The sequence below is a fragment of the Castor canadensis genome, chromosome 15, assembly GCF_047511655.1.
Source record: "Castor canadensis chromosome 15, mCasCan1.hap1v2, whole genome shotgun sequence".
Lineage (NCBI taxonomy): Eukaryota > Metazoa > Chordata > Mammalia > Rodentia > Castoridae > Castor > Castor canadensis.
The window spans coordinates 83,109,972-83,130,988 of record NC_133400.1 but is presented as its reverse complement, the minus strand read 5'-3'; the positions used below and the strand labels follow the sequence as shown (position 1 = coordinate 83,130,988).

At 42.9% G+C, this 21,017-nt stretch overlaps 1 protein-coding gene and 1 long non-coding RNA gene across 5 annotated transcripts in view; one reads left to right on the top strand and one right to left on the bottom strand.

Annotated features, from left to right (window-relative positions):
• Positions 1-21,017, top strand: part of Camk1d (calcium/calmodulin dependent protein kinase ID) — a 389,880-nt gene that overhangs the window by 269,326 nt on the left and 99,537 nt on the right. The gene's annotated exons all lie outside the window — the stretch shown is intronic.
• LOC141417528 (uncharacterized) lies at positions 5,347-10,927 on the bottom strand. Its single transcript, XR_012442165.1, has 3 exons — positions 10,575-10,927; positions 9,923-10,019; positions 5,347-7,672 (listed from the first exon to the last, which is right to left on the bottom strand). It is a non-coding gene; the product is annotated as an uncharacterized lncRNA (long non-coding RNA).

Sequence of the window (21,017 nt, the reverse complement as noted above, 5' to 3'; positions counted from 1 at the left end):
TTTTATGCAATGTGTTACATGAGCACACATGGATTGTGTGCTGGTTTGGGAAGACCAGTCTGGACTTCGGTTGTTAATATAACTGACTTTTTCCATGCACAGGGCTACTTCTATCTGAGGTAAATGAACCCAGGAACAAAGTGCATTGCATGCAACAGGACTTGGGTTGGAATTCAGTGCACAGCATTCTTGCAAAGTTTGCTTTCTTTCCTTCCTTTCTTCCTTCCTCTCTTCTTCCCTCCCTTTCCCCCTCCCTTCTTTCTTTTTTTGTAGTGCTAAAGATTGACCCCAGAACCTCATTCATGCTATGCCACACTGTCCTACCACTGTGCTACAAGCCTAGCCCTAGACATTCTTTCAGTCTTCAAAATAGGATCTATGGTCTTTGCTACCCACTGAATAGACACTGTCTCACTTGCTGGGATGCCTAGAGGACAAGAATGCTCTTGCTGGTTGCATACCAAGAGTAGCTAAAAGTAGCACTAACTGGAAGCTGGAGTGTCATGATTTCTGCAGTAGGTGGAACATCTTGCTGTGATGTGATATAGTACTGGTGCAGCCTCATTTGGAACTTAAATACACTATAATAATGTCATTAGGAAATTACAGTATGGCTCTAAAACTATGACCTATGGTGCAGCAATGTAGACGTAGATATAAAATGTAGAAAGGGTCATGTTTCCAGTAAGTCTCTCATTTGTTGTTTAATATAAGCAATTTTTTTGGTGGTACTGGGGTTTGAAATCAGGGACTTGCACGTTTGAAGCAGGCACTGTACCTACCACTTGAGCCATTTCACTAGCCCTTTTTGCATCGGTTATTTCTCAGGTAAGGACTCAGTTTATTCCTGAACTGGTCTGGACTGTGATCCTCCTATTTATGCTTTCCTTTGTAGCTGGCATGGCAGGTGTGAACCACCACACTCTGGCCGTTGGTTGGGATGGAGGCTCTTGAATTTTTTGCCTCCAATGGCTTTGAACTGCAATCCTCCTGATATCTGCCTCCCAAGTAGCTAGGATTACAGGCTTGAGCCACCATGCCCAACCTAATATAAGCAAATTTTCAGCACCTATTCTGTAGTGTCCTCTTGGAACATAAAGATGACACCTTGACCCTTGGTCCAGAGGGAGAAACAGATGTGTAGATACATCATAGCTGCTTGTGGTACATGTTAGTGAGCTTTCTATCACTGTAACAAAATACCTGAGATAATTATAAAGAGAGAGAGAGAGAGAGAGAGAGAGAGAGAGAGAGAGATTGAGATTTATCTTGGATTTTAATGGAAGTTGGGCTAATTGCAGTCTGGGAAGACATTACCAATCGCAAAGATATTTGAAATAAAACTTGACAGTCAAATAAGAATTTTCCAGCTGAAGAAGAAGGGTGCTGAGGACGTATCCCAACTCCAGAACACAGCCTGCGATTTGCTTTGTCAGTTAGCCATTGATGTACTTTTATTGCCAACTGCTTCTTTCTCTTAAAAAATAGAATTTAGGAAAAAATAATTGTTGTTATCTAGGGTACCAATTAGTAGAGGCTTGGCTAATTAAGATTCCACTGTAACATTGGTGTATCAGAAAGCAGTATTATGATAATAGGCTTTGTTTTAATATTTAGAGAAGTTTTTGTTTGTTTTGACTGGGGTAGAACTTGATCTGTGTAATTTTGATTTTCTGTTCCAATTTGCTAATCCAATTTGGTATCTCATTCTTTTTTTTGGTCTTGAGGAAAGTTGGCCCAGCAAAAAGAGGAGGGGCCTCATAGACCTGCCTTCAGACCCCAGGCCTCATTATCTATGTTACATCAGGCAGGAGCCTCTCTGAGCCTACTTGAATGGCTGCAAAATTGGCCGTAGACATATTCCCTTCAAGCTATGTTTTGGGGTGATGATTTCTAAGGATTTACATGTGCTTAGCACAGAGTCTTTGCCAGAGAAGGTACTTAGTAAATGCATTTTCTCTCCCCCCGCCTGCAGCACCACCTATAATCTTACATAACTCTGACTAGGAATTGTCAATAAGAAGTAGCATAGCCATTGTAGTGGCTGAAGTACATCTGTGTTTAACCTTCTCTCTCTCAAAGTCAGAATACATTTCTACAACAGTAAATTCCAGAGTCGCACCAATAGGACAGTCATTTTATCCTTGGCCTTAGTGGCCCACCCCAGCAGTTTTGTGTCTGAGTGACCTGGATTCTGCCACCTATGATTCAGGGATAATATCCCAAGCTGACAGTGCACTCCTAGCTTATACTGAAGGTTCTCAAAAGTCCTCATGGCAGCTGAATATACAGGCTCTGTTTGGAAGGATTCAGACTTAGGGTGGTGGTGGTAGAGAAGTAGAAAGTAGGATAGAGCAACTGAGCACAATATGAAGATCAGAAAGTCCCAGAAGAGCTAACTACTATGCTCTTTATGGCTACTTCCCTTCTTTGTACCCCATCCTTATCCTAGTTGGAGCTCAACTTGGAGTAATAAAACTATGATCACAATAAATCACTCAATTTGGTGTTTTATTCAACCCCATGATATACCTTTTGTTAATTGTTTCTGTAATTTAAATGACTTTAGCAAAAGAGTTTATCTTTTTCTTTGCCTGTAATTTAGAATAATTTGTGTTTCTATCCTCCTAATAGTGCCAGTTTTCTAAGATCATTTTACAGATATGAACTCCCAAAAACAGTGTAAGCATCCCAGCCTTATGGATACGTGACCTGTTTACTTCATTTCTTTTTGAGATGGCTACTTAGATAGTGACTTTACAGGTGTGTGATCCTTCATCTAGGATATGACTGGCTATTAAATATGGATGATTATTTGATATAGTGAAGCTTGTTTTAAATAACCTCAAATGTGTGTTATGGTGAAATCCTTAGGTCATACAGTTAAAAATCCAAGCTGGAATCTATACTCCACCCTTCAAGGTTAGTTTTCTCCTGTCCCTGTTCATCTCTGGGAAGTTTCTTATTATTTTTTTCTTCTTCTTCTTCCTCACTATTAACCCCCTGGTATTCCTTTTCTCATTGCTCTGACAAAGCAGCTCATGGTTCAGAGGTTTCAGTCCATAGTCCTTGGCTTCATTGATTCTTGCCATGCAGAGGCAGAACATCATGGTGGCAGGAGTGTGTGGCAGAGGTTGTTCACCTCAGGACAGGCAGGAAGTAGAGCGATAAGAAGGATCCAGGGACAAGATACCCTCAGGACCTACTTCCTCCTAAACTTTCCACAGTCTCCAAAGCAGCCTACCAGTTGGATACTAAGACTTCAATACATGAGCTTTTGGGGGGACACTTCATATTCAAACCATAACACCCCCAAATATTTGGGGTTTTAAAAACATGTTATATTATACACAGATACCCACATTCTACACCCAGATCCAAATTCTTTTGAAACTCCATTTTGTAAAACCAATTTGAGCTTGATGTCCAGTTGGGGTGCTGACTGTGGGACAGGTTTATCTAGTTGCACAGAAGTGATTGGTCAATAGCTACGGATTCCAGAAACTTCTCCACCTTAAGACCTGGAACAAACTGAACACCCACAGGTAGATGGTAGAACAATTTCTATCAGATAACCAGTTCAGAATATTCCAGTAAAGATCTTTAGAGGTCCAACCTGAATGGGGCCTCCTTGATGATCCAGCCAATCCCCTCCAGTGGCTACTCAAGCCAAAGCACTTGACATATTGAGTCACTTCCTGAGCTAATCTGGAGCATTTTCTTTGTCGCCATTTATGAAGATGATGAATTGGTAGGAAACCCTGTGCCATGATTAATTTTGAAACTTATTTGCAACTTTCTAGCCATCATCTGAAACCCTAGGCAAAGTGAAAATAAAGACTGGGCTTTAGGACTAAAAAAATATCACTTCTTACTACTGTGGTCCCTTGGGCAGATCCTTAGTGTCCCCTCTAAGCTAGGTCAGTGCCTGCCTTGTCTTACCTGTCATAAGAATCAAAAGAAGTGATGGAGGTGAATGCACTTCCAGGTATAAAACTGAACACCTTAGTTTGTCAATCCACCAAATACTGATGGTCTCCTGTGGACTCAGCAGAAATAAAACAGGTTAAGAAGAAGTAGGGATGGAGGCTTCTAAGGCTGACAGGCTTTGGAGACTGAGCAGCCCCCCTGTGTAGGGGAAGATGTTTTCCTACCTGGTCACCCCTGAGATTTGAATTGACCTAGGATTCCAGAGCAGACTTACAGATCTGTGTATCATCAAATGATATGAAAGTCAGAGGACTTTCATAACCTGAAAAGGTTAGAGAGATGCTGCTGAGAAGGTGTGAGAAATTGGTGACCCTGCCAGGGCACGGGGAGCTAGGAGAGTCATGGGGAGAAGGTGTCACCTTTTAGTTCAGGCATCCCACTTAGAGCTACTGCCAAAAGGGCAGGCTCAGATGCTCCAGGCCTCAACTGTGGCAGGGGAGGAGAGGGTGTGAATGTGTCTGAAGAAGGTGGCAGCCCTGAGCCAGGCCTGTGACATCCCTCTTCATTGTGAGACCTTCCCCCCTGGGTGAGTCACCCTGTCTGGAGGGCGGGTGAGAACCTGATTGTGGAGGCTCTGGGAAAGCCCACGTGGAGCCTCCGCGATTATATAAATGGAAAATTGAAAAAAAACAAAAAAGAAAGATGCTGAGGGTTTATGAAGATGGAATACACGGTAGCTGAGAAACTCCTTGGCTGAGAAAATGTGGGGAGTGCTAAGATGGTTGTTGGAAGATTTTTTTTCCCTTAGTGAAGGAAGACAGGGAGCGGGTGGCAGATGTCCCCACACCCTGCCCATTGGTGAAACAAACATACAAATAGAAAAGACTGCGATGTAATAGAGTCTGGGGGAAGGAAATGAAAAGAGGAGGAATATAAAGAAGTGGATGCATTCCTCAATCTTAGGGAATAAAAATGTCTAAAATTCATAGCCTAGCGCACCAGTCTGCTAACTCGGAAACAGTAAGAGACGTTTCCACAAGAAAGGAAGTTCAATGCTGGAGGTGTGCAAAGGGGGGCAGAGAAGGGCCTGTGCATCTTATCTGGCCCCAAAGGCCTCTTCCCAGTGGCAATGCCATGAAAATAGCTACTTCCCTAATGCCTGAAGAAGACATTAGAATTTATGATTTAATGGTTTCAAAATATTTCTGCTGAGGTTTATCACTTTGTTTAATTTGTTTTATTGTTCAGCTTGTGGAATGTAGACATATTTAGGAAGAAAGATTACCAAGGAAAGATTTTTTTTTTTTGATAGGAAACTAGAAAGAGAAGAATTAAAGAAAGTGCACTAGGCCTCTAGCTTTCCTCCCACCCTCCTTCCTTCCCTCCCTCCCTCCCTTCCTTCCTTCCTTCCTTTGTTTCTTTCTTTTTTGGTGGTGCTGGGGTTTGAGGGTTTGAGCCATGCCCCCAGCCTTTTCTCTCTTTTTTGCTTTAATAGTTTTTGAATAGGGTCTCCATTTATTCCCACAATCCTCCTCTTTACAAGGGAGCACACCTAGCTTTTTATTGGTTGAGATGGGGTCTGGGTAACTGTTTTCCCAGGCTGGCCTTGAACTGCCATCCTCCTGATCTCAGTCTCCCAAGAGGCTGAGATTATAAGAGTGAGCTATTGGCATTTATTTCTTAAGTTCTGGTTACCATGTTTACTGGCTGCTGCTGGTGCTGGTGGTGGTATATTGTAATGGCCTTTTCTTTTTTTTCTTTATCTTTTGTATTTGTTTTTGTCAGCTTGTCTTGCTTACATAGGACTACTCAGGGTACTTCCAAGAAACAACATAACAGTTCAATAGTGTAAACAGTAGAGTTAGGGGAAACACCTCAAAGCAACTCAGGTGCAAGATAAGAGCCAGAGGACACCATGGTCTTTTGTGTGTCGCTTCATTCAGTGGATACTCCTATGATTTCTCCTCCTTACCGAATTTTAAAAAATGCTACATGATGGGTCTGCTCATATCTATTCATAGAAAATGAATAGATTTTCATTCTTTTTTTGGTCTGTTTCCTTACTCACCTGCAAGGCTAGCCCCAATTGTATAAATAACCTGTTGCTGTACGAGGCTAGCCCCAACTGTGTAAATGACCAGTTGCTGTCCAGCTGAGTGAAACCCTGCCTAATGGTTATCTCTGAGGTCTCATCCCCAAGTAGAAGTTACTACTTGGCTTAGTGAAGCTTGGCACACACAAGGAATGCATTTCAAAAAAAGAAAACACAGTAGGCAGTCTCTTCTAGCTTTGGAATTGACACAAACATTTTGCATTTGTGGAGTCCTGTCATGGTCCCAAATTGCTTACCCTTCTGTCCTTATACAGCAGCGCCATGTGAGATAGACACCATTCTCATTTTAAAATACTGAAAATCAGCCCCAGAAGAAGTATAAATTATGCAAGGCCAACAGCGCTTGAGCTACTTAGGAAAGAAGACAAGTTTTCAACCCCCAGATCTCCAGGCCTTGATCAAGGACTTAGACCATTAGCCAAGTCCAGCTACTTGGGGAGGTAGGGGGCAGGAAGATAAGGAGTCTACTTGCTTCTTCATTCCTTGCTTGCACAACTATTTATTAACTGCCTCTCCCACCACATGGGAGGTGCTGAAGATAAAAAATGTGGACATGACAGTATCGCTATCCTTCTCGTAATCTAAAAGGGGGAAGTTGAGACAAATGAGTGCAATACGTTCTGTCTCCTAGAATTAGAATATGTGTATCTTCTGAAAGATAAATCTTCTAAGATAAATCTTTACCAACTCATGGTAAAAGTTCATGAATCACTGGATGTCTTAGTCAAATTCTTCGCTGCATTATATCACCAGTCACCCTGTATTCTATTTACGACATGGACTCATTTGGGATCGTAATCAATCATTTGATTTGGTCAGTTCAAATGGAACTGGGGCTGAGGGTAAAGATAGAATCCAGATCTCAGGATTTCTATTAGAGGGGTGAGACCATATGCATTCACTGCATTGGACTGTGAAATAAGAGCTGCACGTGTAGCTCTCCTTAGATTTATGAGTTTTTCTGAGCGCATGCCCAGTGTTACCTGCCAACAGGTGAATGGACAGATGAATTCATCATTTCTCACCCACCAAGTAAATGTCCTTAGAAAAGGGACTCTTTAGTGGCATGCAGTTGCTATTATTTAAAAAATCACAGCTATAGAGGGGGCTGTAGAAATTCTTACTTATTCCTAGGGAAATGGCACAGTTAGTCACTTATTAGTCTTTGTGCATAAGTTTTTTGTTTTTTGTTTCTGAGGATCATACCCAGGACCTCATGCTTGCTAAGTTTGTGCTCTACTGTGGAGCTACAGCCCTACCTGTTCACAGCTCTTTACAGTAGCAGATTTGGCTCCTGAACAGTAGTTTTTAAACTCTGCTGTCCTCAGATGGGCTGGGGAGCCCAGGATTCAGAGGGGAAGGAGGGAGGGACCATGCGAGTAGGCCCCAGCCCTTCAGCCCCACTCCTACTACAGTCTTCCACCTTTTGGGTTGTCTGAAGCCATCAACAGCTGTTGGTTTCATGCCATCTGTTCCATGTGGTTGCAATCCCAGAAGAGGATGGGATGGAATACTGGTGGTATTCACTGTAGTGATGATATAGAAACAGAAGTCCCAATGCTAGGTCAAGCATCCTCTTGCCAGCACATCCATGACTGATGACCATGGAAGGACATCAGCTATGGGCTCCTAGTGTGGGAGAAAATCTCTTAGAATTAGGAATTTCTAAATAAAACCAAGTTCTTGCTTGGTTTTATTTTGTATAAGCCCTTTCTGGACTGATGGATCTTGTCTGGAGAAAGTGGCTAAAGATCAACATTGATATACTTACCAAAAAAAGATGAGGAACCTGTTAGTTCCAGTGTCATAGTTCTTCCCCTTAAACAATGACAAACGGAGAAAAGGAATACTTGATGTACTGAAATAAGTAGGGACTAGACATGCTTTTATTGATTGTATCTGTTAATTCTAAGATCAGTCTGTGTTGCAGAGGTTGGCTAGCCATTCACCAAATCCATTTCCCTTTCTTCCTGGGCACAGAGCTAGATTTTATTTCTTTGTCAATTCTTCAGCTAGTTTCAGGCCCTTGACTGCATTCAGACCAGTGGAATGTGAGCGGAAGTGTTACGAACCACTTCCAGGCATGTCTCCTAAAAACCTCCCGTGCAAAATCCTTTGTGTTCTTTCTGGACCAATGGAGAGCATTATCCTTCCTGTTGAAGGAAGTGCAGCATCCAGAAGAAAGGATGGTGGCGTCTGAGTCACAATGGATAGGAGAGCTCTGATTGCGGAACCTGGGAGCTTTTGTGTGAATACAACTGTGTTTCTATTGAGTTGGGCCCTTATGCATTTTGGGGTTTGTTTGTCTTAACAAATAGCATCATGTAACCAATAGACATCATTATAATTTCATCATAATTCAAGGATAGGACTTTTAGTGCACATTTGAAGTTCTAAGAACAACTGAAAGACTCAGAACTTCCCCTCGTGGACTGCACCATCATCAATGATCAGCTAATGACAAGGTTGAGTGAGGCTAAGTTTGCAAAGATCATCCTACCCCTACCTCCCATCAGAGTTCCTGACATTCATGTGGGTGCTGCTTAAAGCTTGCCATTAAGAGACTCAGAGACACCCACGTGGTATAGGGGAGTAGCACAGTGTGGTGAGTCAGAGAACCTGCTCTGGAGTCAGACTGCCTAGGGTTGCATCCTGACTGCAGATTACTGTGTGACTCTGCCCATATCTCTCAACTTCTTTGTGCCTCAGTTTCTTCTTCAAATGTGATAATAATTGTACTTATCTCACATATTGTTGCGGGGATTAAATGAAATATAAATGTAAGCTTAGAACAGTATATGTCACACAGTTTTTCAAAAGAAAATTAGTTATTATTATTTGTAACTAACTGATTCAAAGATGCCCAAATTCTTGTTTAGTTTTCCCTCTTGGAACCCAAGGTATATTTCTGCAAATAGGTGCAATAGCTGAGTCCAGCTGAAATAATGATGTTTTATACTGTAAATAACAGAGTTATGCTGCCTCCACCAGAATAGTAAAACCTGTTGGCAACTTTTATAGTTGGACTCTGCCCAATCACTCATTCCATACATTTACTAAGTATCTATCATGATTTACTAGGAATTATACCAGCTGTATAGCATACAAAGACAAAAAACAAAGAACCAGCAGAGTAGTGGGGGCAAAGAGAGGGAAGTAAATATTTCGATACAGAGTAACAGTTCTTGACTTCCTGTTAGCTCTCTGGACAGTGACCAGGAAGGCCAGGGACACAGACTTCTTTAGGGTCAAGTTCTGCAAGTTTTGGGGTGGGTGTTGGAATAATATGTGGCTGCAGTGCTTGTACTAACCCTCCTGCTCCCACAACGTGATCCAGCTTTACCGGGTAAAGAGACAGTATTTTGGGAGTCAGGACCTAGGTGAAGAGAGAGCTTGTAACCAACACTGTATCCTACGAGGAGTAAATAACTATTTTCACAGCAGTGCTTCTGGTATACAGAGGTAGCCAAGATGAACAAAATCCTATTAGGGACACATACTCCCAAGTCTGTACCAAGGAATTCATAAGCACACCCAGCACACAAAAAGCCATACAAACTCCTGTGGTGTTTGACATCCCACCAGTCATAATGGGAATTTCCACGAACTATTCATGTTGTAAAATGGATTTTATAGACTATGCTTTTATAAAAGCAATATCTGCAGATATTGCTTGTCTGTTTCATCATGAAATCAGAACCCATCTCCCACATAAACCTTTTGAATAGAACTGCCAATCATGAAAGCCTGTGCTTTTTCTCCCTCCCCCTCTGCCTCAGTGTATTAATTTCAGCTTAATAAAGTCTTCTGGCCTGTAATTCCAGGAACAGTTGGTTTCTGGCTAAAAGCAAAACAGCCGAAACTGCCTGTTTTACTCACAGAAGGTGGTGTGGCTTCTAAACACTTGCTTTGGAGGAATTCAAGATACAGCAATTTACAGCCAGGTAGTCTTATCGTACTGGATCGGAGGCGCCACCTACAGGGAGGAGGGAGAAAAACAAAGGGAGACACTAATTCAAACCTAACTTCACTCACTGGGTAGGCATTTAAAGTGAAACAAAAACTCAATCTATACATCATAGAAAGCAAAGAACTCAGCAGGATCCCTTGTAGACAAATCGCATGAGGGTGCGTATTTACAAGAGCTTTTGCATTATATATCTTCACGTATATTTTTCTATTTCTGAGTGTGGAAACCCTAAATTGTCCTCCAGGGTACTTGCTGCTTATCTGTATTGCTAGAGAAGGTTTTCATGGAAAGCAATGCTGTGCAGAACATTCTCTGCTTCCATCAGGGTAAGTGAAGGCCACTGCATTGCAAATTCATGTGAGGCAGAGGACTTGGCCCTGAGCAAGGTGACACAAAGCCAGCCTCAGGATGTGCCAGGGGGAAGCACACAGGGAGAAGGTGGGCCGCTTAGCTTCAGCTGCCGTAACAAAACATGGCCGCGAAATACGATCTGTGGCCAAAATAAAAGACGTTTATTTTGTATAGATCTGGAGACTAGAAATCAAAGATCAAGGTGCTAACCTGGTCACTTCCTAGTAAGGGCTCTTTTCCTGGTTTTCAGATTGCCTTCCCACTGTGTCCGTACATGGTAGGCAGAAAAACATGTGTCTCTTCTTAGAAGGAAACTGATCCTATCACAGGGCCCCACCCTCATGACATCATTTAATGCTAATCTCCTCCAAGAGGCCTCATCTCCTAATACCATAATACTCGGGCAGAGGAAGCCCAAACATTGTCATAACAGGGGAAGGTTGAGCTGTAGGATTATTTGCTGAGTGAATTAGAATCTATTATCTCTCCCCGCCACACACACACACACATACACACATGCACACACATGCACACACACACACACACACACACACACACACACACACACCCCTTTACTGGTGAAAAGGCGAATGCAGAATGGGGAAGGATTCAGGTTTCACTGTCCTGATGCTTGAGGAGCCTCAGAGTCTACTCATGGTGAAAACAGGAAGGGGTAGTCATGTGAACAAATGCCCTTGTCTGTGGAAGTAATCCTTTGGCTATTCCTGGAGGCCTGTTCCGAATCTCCAAGGCTCTGTAAGTGAGTGCCTCTGTTAAGAAATAAAAGGGTGGGAAGGACATGGAGGACCCTTAGGCATCTGTAGGTCTTGTTTTAGCTTTGGGGCCTCTGAGTTGCCTTTTCCCTAGAGGTTGGTTGAAGTGTGGCATTAGGTTATCTTTGCTCCCAAGAATTCTGGGGGTCCCCTTATTCACTGGCTTACAGCAAGGACTTTGGAGGCCTGAGCACTCAGTGCTGGCTCAGCACATATTTGTGCACCTGCTGCATGTTGGTTAAGACAAAAAGCCACGGAGGGCATACAGACTTCCATCAGTGTTTGCAGAAATTCCAGTAGGCAGACAGGAAGAAAGGATGCTCACAGCATGGTGGGGTGTATACTCACCATTCCTTCAGTTGAACGTGTCCACAAGGGTTGAGTAAGACCTGGGAAGAGGCAGCTGACTACGTGTGCAGCCCCCACACATGGCGTGTACCTAGGTGGCTCCCTGTATCCCACATTTAGACCTCAGTTGGTTTGCCAACACACCAAGCCTGGATCTTTTATCAGAACAAAATCCCATTAATCAACAGAAACAAAATGCCAGTTGTATTAATTTGTAATGAAATGTGGATTATCAAGTGGGTTCGTGTTTGTTAAGCAGCATAGTGTTTCTCTTTAGGCAAAAATACTTGAAAAGGCAAACTGTAATCAGAAGATTGCTCAGATGGATGCAAAGCAAGAGGGGGAGGTGGAGATACATTGCTGGCTGGTGTCATGCAGCTATGGTAGAGTCCAAAATCCCCACATCCACTGTAGGCACCTCTCTGCTAGAGTTCAAGGTCATGCCAGGGGGCCAGGCCTCTGCCTTTCTTGACAGTGCTGGGGAGGGGCAGTTGCTCCACTGGCTTTCGGTGCTCCCCTGATAACCTATGCCATCCTAGCTCTTCCCTGTTCCCATAGGTAGGTTCTCTCTTTAGAATGGGAATTCATATAACCCTTTATCTTCATACATAACTGTAATCCCCAAGACTGGGGGCGTGGCTCAAGTGGTAGAGCACTTGTCTAACAAGTGAGTTCAATCCCTAGTACTGCAAATAACACACACACACACACACACACACACACACACACACACACACACACAGTGTAATCACCTAAGCAAACGCCACTGTGGAAAAGTTGAACAATCAATTCACTTATATGTTTCTGTTCCAGAAGGTTTAAAATATATTTGTATTTATATTAATAGGCAAATAAAGGTAGATGTAAAAATCTCTAATTATATATTCCCAACATCCCCATATAGTTCTTTGCTTTTTGTTCTTTCACAACTAAATCCAAATGGTGGCCTAGGAAGAGACCAGTAAGCATCCAGTAGGCCACTTCCACTCTATGTAATGAATTCCATTTTGGTGTCATCTCATTTGTGTCACTGTTGTGAGATTTTCATTTCCTGTTGCTAGTTACTTCCACTGCATTTTATAATTTTCCACTTATTTTTATAATAATAGGAAATGTTCCACATATTCATACAATCGAACAAACAGCTTGCTACAGACAAATACAGTTATTCTGTGCAGACTTAAATTTTACCTAGAAGTCATTGAAACAAAACAAAGCTCAAATTGTGTGAAAATCCAATTATTGCATACAAAGAGAAATGTCACCATGTGATCTACAAAAGTTAGTGATGACTATATCTTCAATCAGATTGCACTCGGACATGGGGAGAATGACTTTTACTCGTTTAAGTAAATCTAGTAGCTATTGGATGTCTATAGTGTACCATGCACTGTGCTAAGTGACTCTTCCTAAGTTCTAGGTAGGCATGGAATGAGAGGAACACTTCGTTTTTGCTCTCATGGTGTGCATACAAGCCATCCTTCTGGAGTGGTTTTCACATTCCTTCAGACTATGGAATGTTCACCTCAGCACGCTTGACATTTGGGGCTAGATAACTGTTTGCTGTGGAGGGATGTCCTACATATTGTAGGGTGTTGAGCAGCATGCCTGGCTTCTATCTACAACTGCCAGCAGCACCTCCAAATCACCAGATAAAAATAGCTCCAGGCATTGCCATATGTCCCCAGAGGAGGGAGAAAAAGCACCGCCAGTTGCACCATTGCAGTAGACCAGCCAAATTTCTTGACTTTGCCAGAAGAATTAGCAGTGAACCCATCTGCCGTTCTCCTAAGTGTTTTACTTTGGGCCATTTGTTCCCAGAGTCTCAGAGATGTACATGGAGATGGAAAGGCTATGGGAGTGACACCACTCTCAGTTCCTGACAATAGACACGCATGTCACTTCATGACAACTTGTCACACGTTTTGTACACCCAGCTGTGCCCCCATGTTGTCACTTGGAACAATTCAACTAAATAATCTGTAGGGGTCGTGCAGACAGTGTGCCTGGAAATTCTATTTCTGCCTTGTAATTCCATTTCTGAAACTGAACTAGCATCTCAGCCCAGTGCAAACTTAGGATAGTACACACTGCAATTCAAGATTGGGTTAGAGGCCAGGCCACTGCCATCAACCCCAGCCCAGGCACTGGGACCCTCACTGGAGCAAAGAGAGGAGGATCTTAGTCTTTAGTCCCTGTCAGATGCTACCAGTAGTGTGTCTGGCCATACAAGCTGGGTGTACACTTTCTGAGAAAGCACTGATAATTTCTTCTTTTAAACATACTGGTCAACATTAAAGATAGAATGACATTAACTTAGAAATAGTTCAGTGACTGTGTATATTTCATAATCTTGTAATATTACATTTGGTTTAAACTATAGTTTAAGAGCCATAATAGATTTTTCTTAAAAGTAGTCTTTGTATTGGTTTTCTAAGTAATTTAAAAAATTACATTTTGATGCTCAACATTTGCACTAACTTTTCTGGCAGATTTTTACAGGCAAGTCACACTTTACCAGTGAACGAGAAGGGAACTAATAAGCTCTTAACTGCTTATTCTTCACAGTTGCCAGTGAAATCGGTATAATTAGATTTTCATGAAAGGAACTGGGTTTTCCTCATAGAAAAAGAATGCTAATCACTCCCAGTAATGCAGTTGGCACTGGGCAAGTTGGAGGAATGGAGACGTTAGGACAAAAAGGTGAAGTTTATTGTTAGCAGAAGAACTATCTCTTCCTCAAGGCACCTGTCTACAGTTTTGAAGTGATCCTTCCTCTTTCCTGATGACAGTAATACATATACATTTTTCTCCATGAGGGAAAAAACAGACATATTGCAGAAGAAGAAATGTGAGCATTTGAAGAAATAGACCCTGTACTGGCACTATCAGCAACTGCAGTGTGGCATTGACACCCCCAAGGGAAGGGTGCATTGACAATCCACAGGAGCTGAAGTCTTCTTGTTCTGAATAGGAATTTCTCTTCCAACCCCACTCTACCAACTCTCTCGCAAATAGGGGTCGGACCCAAAGCTAACTAAACTCACGCATCACTTTAGCCACTGGTTCAAATGTTTCAGTTTGATTTCTAGTTTTACAATTATTGAATTCATTGTCTCCTACTATATGTGAAACATGGTCTTGTAATCAAGTTCAAAATACAACTTTTTATTATTCATAGACATTATTTGGTTTCTTTTTCTTAGAGGTAGAGAAAATACCAGAATTACTCAAGTGTACTCACCCTGTCTGAATTGCAGTATTTGATTTACTGAATAAATAAAATACTGAATTGCAGTATTTATTTGATTTTTTTTTAACAACATATGAATGCTTTTATCCAGCCCTATGCCATTTTACACTACTAGCTCTAGTGACATGTCTGGGGTATACAAATCTTGTGCTCGTGAGAAGGATTGTAATTAGTCGGCACTCAAGCCACCAGATGGCTCCCTTAGGTTTTTAAATCTTCACTTAGGAAAAATAAACTGCCCTCCCCCAACAAAAAAACATGACTTGAGTAACTTTGAAGAGATGCCCTGAAGTCATGATGTGAGCAAGTCTTCATAGTTTTGGGTTGCATTGATTGGTTTAGAGTTGCTGGCTAGGGTTTTGCTTCTTTGCTTAAAGATCCAACATCCTCAGAGGGTTTAACCACAAGCATCATGACTTACCTTCATTGGCATTTCTTTTCATTTGTTTTTGTAAAGTTGAAATGCCTTGACTCCTGATTCTTTTCCTCCCTTCTTACATTTATCTACTGGATATACTTGGGCCTCATCCCCTCCCCTCCCCGCCAGCAGGACAGTGATGGATGTAGAAGAAGAGGTACTGTGTGCCTTGTCTGACACATCCCCTGCTAAACCCGCCTCCTTCTTTCCCACAGTCCTCTTGGGCACTTCCACATTTGCAAATCAAACCAAAACTCAGTGGCATCGATTTATTTTATCCAAAAAAACCACAGCAGGTGTGTGCTGGTCCCTTCCTTATTCCCAGCTACTGGGGAGGCAGAGGTAAGCGGATCATGGCCTGAGGCCAGCCTGGACAAAGTTAGTGCCAGACCCTATCTGAAGAACAAAGTAAAAGCAAAAAGACTAGGGTGGGGGGTAGTGGAGGGAGTGGGGGGGACCAGGGGAGGTGGGGGAGGGGGTGGGGAGGGAGACAGACAGTTGTCTCGAATGGTAGAGCACTTACTTAGGAAGCCTAAAGCCCTCAGTGCCACCAAAGAAAGAAACAGAGTGTGACAGTGATGGGTATTTGACAATGATGAGTGCTTCTCATTGGGGGGTTCACCGTAAGACTGGAGAGCTCCCCTCACTTCACAAATGCACCAGACCAGGCCCTACCATACACACCATCATCGTGTTGAAAGAAGCCCCCAGGGAGAAATTCACCTGAACTCTCTGAGCAGGTGTGAGACAGCAAGCTGGGTTAAGTGGGTGTTCAGCAGTAATCCTGCTTTCTTTTTAGAGTTAGAACCATGTTGTGTTGACCAAAACCACACATCTGCCACTCTTCCTCTTCCTCCTTCAGTGAACAGGGTTTTGTTGTTGGTGGTGGTTTATTTGGTTTTTTACTTTCACTGAGCTACATCCCAGTCCTTTTTTTATTTTGGAGACAGTGTCTCACTAAATTGCTCAGGCTAGCCTTGAAATTGTGATTCTTCTGCCTCCACCTCTTGAGAAGCTGGAATTATAGGCATGAATCACCATGCCTGGCTTTGTGAACTGTGTTTATCTAGACGTCTATTCTCCAGTTATCCCAGGGTAAAAACCTATGGATTACTCTCTTTTAGCAGTTCTGGGGCCAGACAATAATTGCTTGATCTAGCTTTCAGAATCCAGTCCTCATGGAAGTATGGATGAGATGTCAACATGGGAAAGTTTAGAGCATATCTCAAATTTTATTGACCTAAGAATCACCTAGGATCTTGCTGAAGCCACAATTCTGGGACTCACCTTTAGCAACAAAAATCACTGGGTCCAGCAGAGGACAATGGATTTGCATTTCTAACAAGTCCCAGATGGTATGCATGCTGCTGTTCCAGGTACTAGCTCTTGAGTAGTGAGACCTTCGAGAACATGCTTCTAATACTCAGCTAAGCAGAAATGCCTTTGTAAGTGAACAGCAGGCCTCATCTTTCAACCCAACCATTGCTTAAGGGTCATGAGACTCAGAGCTGACATGCCAGATAAGATGACTGTTGACAAATTCTCAAATCTCAGTTCAAACAAACACAGTTCCATTGTTCCAAGCCAGTGGCTGGCACGAAGTGCTAGAGTGATGCCACATCAGCCTACTTAGTATCTGAATGGAACATGATTTTGTGTGAATCCAGACTTCAATTAAGGTGTAAAAGAAGCCAGCCCGGTCCTTCTTTGAAATTCCTAGCAAAGAGCAACTCTTGAGGCATTGGTAAGAGAAGAGGTGGGCATCAGTGCATCATGAGAGCATGTTCCTCCAGCTTTTATGTCTCCATGTACATCTAGAGGGAGAAGATTAGGTGAGTGTCAAGACATCAGCCATAAAAAACCCTGGTGTTGAGTGTGGAGAGAAATGTGAAATATGACAAAGCTGGCAAGTCTATGACCAATCTCCTCAAACAAGTCCTTTCAAGGTCTTCTTACTCATCTTTCAACCCACCCATTGCTTAAGGGTCATGAGACCCAGAGGTGACATGCCAGATAAGATGACTATTGACAAATTCTCAAATCTCACTTCAAATAAACAGTTTCATTGTTCCAAGCCAGGGCTGGCACAAAGTGCCAGTTGTCTTAAGAGAAGTTGGACTTGGAAATGGGAGTCCTTCCAGACTCTTTTTTTTTTTTTGAGACAGGGTCTTGCTATGTAGTCTTGGTGACCTGGAACAGAATCCTCCTGCCTCCACTTCCCAAGAGCTAGGACTATAGGGGTGCACTGCTGTGTCCAGCACAAGCATTTTTTGAGGAGACTACTACAGTGAGATGTTTCAATGGCTGTGAGGAATGAGTAAGGATTCCTTCTATCTCTAGGTTTTCAACTTCCCATGAAGATGGCTACTATTGGCAGGTTCTGCTAAGAAACTGATATGTGCACTATCATCCTTTAGCCTTCTCAGTCTGAGAATTAATTCCAAGCCAAGGACATACAGGAGCCATGTGGGTAGTTCTGAACAGCCAGCAGCAGGGCACCTGTCTTCTGGAATTGATTCATTTATGCAACAGAGACCTTTGATCAGGTTCCGTATGAGATGATAAAGTGTGGGTCCTGACTCAAGGGGCTCACTATGGGTGAGCTAAAGATACACACAAATATATAATTGCATAGTGGTTACGTTGTGCCACATGAGTTGCTCACATTGAGCCATACCCAGTATGCTTGGGAAGTATCCTTGATGAAAGGACCAGTACTGGCAGGAGAGGTTAAGATGTGCACAGTCTTGAGGAAAAAGGATGATTTACCAAGCACATCTGGAATCTTCAAGGCTAGGAGACCAATATCTCGAAAAACCTGAACATAAGGAATAATAGCACAGTCTTTCAAAGCCTCATGGAAACAGGGGCAAGTGAAACTTATGTGGTGTCAGTGTATTGTTCTGGTTTCTGGCACATTTTGATAAATCAGTAATTCAACACTGCTCACATCTTCTCCCAGACCGGATATCCTTGATGAGAGCTAGCAGTTTCTCTGCTTCTGGCTCCCTCCATACACAGCTTATGAAATGCTTGTGGAACCCCATCCGGGAGGAGGGTAATCTAACCAGAGGCAGTAGATCAAGAGGTCATTTATCACTCACTTTTGCTCTGTAGATGGCAGGTTAAAATCTGGGGGTCCATGCTCTAGGTAGGAAAGGGAGCATGAATTTGCATTTCTACCAGGCCTCCAGGTAACACAATGCCACTGGTCCAAGATCTACTCTTGACCAGTGAGTGCTATTTCCTCTGGCTGCTAGCCATTTACTCATTGATTCATCCCAAAAGATTTTTTGAGCATCTACTAGGTTCCAAGGGCTTCATAGGCATCAAGAATATAGCAGTGAACAAAACAAACAAGAGCTCATACCTGGCAGAGGGAAACCCACAGTAACAGATACGTGAATACACAGAGCAGGTACTTCCAGATGGTGGTCACAGGATGTATGACTGGTTGGGAGAGTAGGGTTGGATGGACCAGAGGCCTCCTCACTACAAACTTCACTGGTTGGAACACAACCCTAGACCCCAGCTGTTGAAATCACTGATGTAGACCTAAAGTGAATGAAGGAAGGTTATATAGGAATTACTTAATCCCTTCCTGCTTTCTAAGTGTTGCAGGTTCTGTCATCTCGGGGCCTCTCCTCCTCATTTCAGGGATGCATCAGAGAATGTGAGTGAGATGTTGCTGCAGGGAAGAATGACTGGCCCAAATAAGAGGAGTGAGGGGTGAGAGAGGCTCAGGAGAGAAGCATGGAGCCAGGCAGGCTGTGGGAGAGGGGCAGGAGAGAAAGGAAACTTCTGGTCAGGCTCAGGACAGGAAGGGCTTCAGAGCAAGTACAGAACTGTTTTATGAGGATGTGTTTGTTTCTACTTTATTCTGTGAAGAGTGAGAGGTGAGCTTCTGCCTTGGTGTTTCCTTAAAAATCTCAACTGAGGCCAGGCATGGTGATTGATGACTGTAATCTTAGCTACTTAGAGGCAGAGGTACGAGGATAGTGGTTTGAGGTCAGTCTGGGCAAAAAGCTCGATGCCCTATAGAAAAAACAAAGTTAAAGCAAAATGATTGGGGATGGCTCAAGTGGTAGGGCCACTTACCTGGCAAGCATGAGGTCCTGAGTTCAATCCCTAGTTCCACCAAAATTAATTAATTGATTTAAAAAAAAAAACTTTAGCTGATTGGTGCTCATGAAGGCTTTTCAGTGAGTGGATTCTTTCTGGTGAATTCAAAGAAGGACTGAGTTCTGTGTCCAGGTTGGCACAGAGTATGGCAAAGTCTGATGGAGGAACACTGGAACGAGAAGATCAGCAGGAGCAGCCGACATTTGGGCTGCACTTTGTCCTAGTGCTTCGGGCTTCTCTAACAAGGTACCACACACTGGTGGCTTCTACACAACAGAACTTTATTTCTCACAGTTCTGGAGGCTGGAAGTCCAAGATCAAGGTGCTGATAGTTTCTGTGTCTAGTGAGGACCCACTCTGGTTCATAGATGCCTTCTCACTGCATCCTCATATGGCTGAAGGGGTGAGGCAGCTTCTGGGACTTCTTTTATTAGGGTGCTAATCCCGCTCATGGGGCTCCACTCTTGTGATCTAATCACCTCTCAAAGGCCTCACCTCCTAATGCCATCATCTGTGGGTTAGGTTTCAACATATGAATTTAAAAGGACACAAGCATTCAGTTTAGTCACACTTTCAAATGATCCCAAAGAAGTTTGAGAGGAGCACAAACCATAAAGTCACCTCCTAGGAGTAACGGAAATGTGTCCTGTGTGAGATGGTGAAGCCATTCTGCATGGAGGTGTTACAAGGAACACTTAGCCAAGCACTCAGCAAATGATACCCACAGCCAGCAAAGGAATTTGGACCAGGGAAAGCAAAGGGCCCTGTCATCTAACTTGATGAAACTAAAAAATAAAAACCTATTATGGTTTGGATATGAGGTATTCCTCAAAGGCTCATGTGTTGAAGGCTTAGTCCCTAACTGGTGGCACTATTGAGAAGTGATTTATGATAAAGGCTCTGACCTTCCCAAAGGGTCAACCCATTGATGGATTTATAATTTCATAGCATTATTGGCAGGTGGTGGAAACCAGGACTAGGGGCCTGGTTGGAAGAAGTAGGTTACTGGAGCCATATCCTTGAAGGGCATGCCTTGTCCCTGGTCCCCCCCACTCTGTCTCTTTGCTCCTTGGTTGCCAGGAGTCCAGCAGCTCTGCTCCACTATGTCCTCTACTACCACTCTCTCCACCATGATGCTCCAGCTCACCACAGGCCCAGAGCAATGGAACCACCTGACCATGGACTGAAACCTGAAACCATGAGCCAAGACAAATCTGTCCTCCTGTGTTTTTCTCAGGTATTTTGTCACAGCACCAAAAAGTGACAAACATTATTAGGGCAGAAACCAAGGACATGTAGGCATGAAAAAGTCATGCAATCTATTGGAACCTAGTAAAAAATTCAAAAATAGCATAAACAGACAGTAAGATTATTTAATAAAAAAGTGACTGAGTACTCAACATGTTAATTATATATCTTGAATGCCAGAGGACAGGGCTCTCAAAGCAGGTGGAAGATGTGTGATCCAGGACTCAAGTAGAATGTAGATGGGGCAGAAAGAAGTGCTGATCACAATAGAGACGAAGATAAATGTGCAGATGAAGAGACCATCCCCCTCCCAGAGCTCTGTTTATGGGTTTCTGTGTGTACAGCTCACACATTCTTAATCAAAACAATCTCAGTGAGTCACACTTTAATTGAGAATTTATGATAATTTGGAAAGAAGCTACAGTTTGGGAGAACAGAGATTGATTAGGTGTTTGAGCAGTCTGAGTAAAAAGGTTGTAGGTAGTCAGGAC